Raw genomic sequence first — 2,440 nt, forward strand, 5'->3', positions numbered from 1 at the left:
CCCCACCCTCCATGGTCTCGTAAGCCAGGTCTGTTTCCTCAGTGCTGATGGCTTCGTAGCAGTGGTCCTCCATGCAGCCGGGTGGAGCTCTTGTGCCTTTGCCCTCCTGCGGGGCCCATGTTTGGGGTTTGACTACCACGCTGAAACCCCCGTCACGCTCACCACGGTCACCTCGAGCCAAGGTCCTATAGCCGCTGATGTCCCTCGTGGCGGTGGGCGAGCCAGGCATGCCTCGCTTCTTTTTGCCTGGTTTGCAAACTTTCGAATACATCTCTGTGATCTACATGATAATAGAGAGACAAACCATCTGAAACATATTCGTGAGTGGAAAATCTTTTACTCCAAAAGTTTGTTTTTCCAGTTCCCGCTGTCTGATAGGCAACAAAAACAATCCAGCCTTTTAAGAATACACATTTTTGGGTTTATAGCTGTTTCTGGCTAACCCTGAATTTGTGTTTAGGGGTAAGGAAGTACTCTGGGATCATTCACAGACAATGTTTCAAGAATGTATAATGCCTACAAGACATTGTGACTGCATAGAATGAGAAAAGGAGGATGTGTCTCAGGACTGTGGAAAACTAAATGCACACTCACCCCTGCTGCAGATGCTGCCATATTCTCTCCAGCATGAGAGCTCAGAATACCCATCTGCTTGTGCTGGAAGATGATGTCATCGTCCTCCGGAGGTTTCCATATGTACTGTTCTCCATTTCCCATAAACACTGCCTCCTGATTTATTCAAAACAATTGACTAGAATAAATATTATTTAACATTTTAAGGGGCCTTCTTAAACAATATACACTGGAGAATAGAGCCCAGTAGAACTGCATCATGAAACAGCATCAACAATGTCCTCCAAGGACAGTTCATGGGTTTAAAGCAGTAGTTTTAAAGGAATGGTTTACCCATACAATGAATTCTGTCATCATTTACTCACCCTCGTGTTGTTTCAAATCAGTATGACTTTATTTCTTCTGTGGAAGACTAAAGGCGCTTTCAAAATGGGAGCTTCAAAAGGTGCAAAAGCAGCATGAAAATACCATAAAACTGTCCATACAACCTGTGTGCAATATTAAGTCTTCTTAATGTCTTTGTGTGAGAAACAGATTGAATTTTAAGTCATTAGTCACTCATGATAGTCACCTCCTGTGAGCTAAGCTCAAGAAGTGGATGAGTCCAATTTGTGAACAAAGCATTCAGGTTTTGTGGTTTTCTGAACCAAATCAAGAGATTCACTCATTTACTTCCATTATATTGCAAAAGAGTTGCCAAAATTTTACCTTTGATGATAGATTGACAGAATGTTAGATAGAATAACAGAACATTAGATCAGACTCTTCTCCATGAAAATAAGCCTATGTAGAATAATCAGGCTACGGTCCCCCTCTTAATGCCTGCCCTCATGTCTAACCATCTTCTGCATCTAATGATATTGGGCTTAATGTGTTTCCTGTACTCGGGCTGTAAGGGAACAGGCTGATGCTTGCTGTGCATTTTCTCCTCATTGTTATGCAGGAGAAACGGAAGGTGGGCAATGGGGTGTGTCACATTGCCATTTTTAAGGCAGGGATTAGCATGTTGTCGTAGGTTCTTTCATTCACCATTGCAATTTCCTTTTCCCATTAGAACTGGCCCATTTTCTGGGTCTGGCTGTTTGCCTGGATTTCGGTGATTGAGAGGTTTCACTCTGTGTTTCCGCTGGTTGCATCATCCTCATAGTAAAGTGCCCGTGAGTGTGCAACACCCCGAATGCTGTGGACGGACCACTAAATGCTCGCAAGTATCATTGATTTGGACAGTGTTCGCAGAGAAAATAATGAAGTACACTTGCAGTGTACTTAATTGCAGACCCACTTTAGTTGCAAGTCCACACTTGCGCTGAGGCACACAAAAATAGGGGAAGCCATTCCCAGCATGCTTCTATTTAGATGTTCCACTTTAAGATACAATTTAAAGCACAATCGGAAATTACAACGAGTCAAAGGCTTTCAGTAGTTATGAAACAGCAAATAGTTTCCATCAGCAGCAATGCTCTCATTTTTACATTTGTAGCCTCAGCTAAATCCTTGTGGTTGCAGTACTATATGAATTACTGAATTACATGAGCACTGAATATGTTTGTAGAAGTGCGCTATTCAGAATGGAATTGAAAATTCACTTTAAATTACAGTTCAGTTCCTGAATTTGAATTCAATTTGAGGCAGCAAACAGGATACAAAATTGTATTCCAATTTGAATTTGAATCTAAGGAAGTCAAATTAAAATGAATTAAAATTGAAAGAAATTTTTATTATTGTAATTTTTAACTAGAAAATAAAAGTTTGAAACAATAAACTTTGAATGTTTAAATCTTGTTTGAAGGTTTTGAAAAAAACATTTATAAAGCTTTAGATAGATAGATAGATAGATAGATAGATGATAGATTGATTGATACCTTAG

General features: G+C 40.1%; 1 pseudogene; it reads right to left on the reverse strand.

The window, feature by feature from the left end:
- LOC107695224 (uncharacterized) overlaps nucleotides 1-2,440 on the reverse strand; it is a 13,329-nt pseudogene that overhangs the window by 5,074 nt on the left and 5,815 nt on the right.

Source organism: Sinocyclocheilus anshuiensis, unplaced genomic scaffold (genome assembly GCF_001515605.1).
Source record: "Sinocyclocheilus anshuiensis isolate Anshui unplaced genomic scaffold, SAMN03320099.WGS_v1.1 scaffold122, whole genome shotgun sequence".
Lineage (NCBI taxonomy): Eukaryota > Metazoa > Chordata > Actinopteri > Cypriniformes > Cyprinidae > Sinocyclocheilus > Sinocyclocheilus anshuiensis.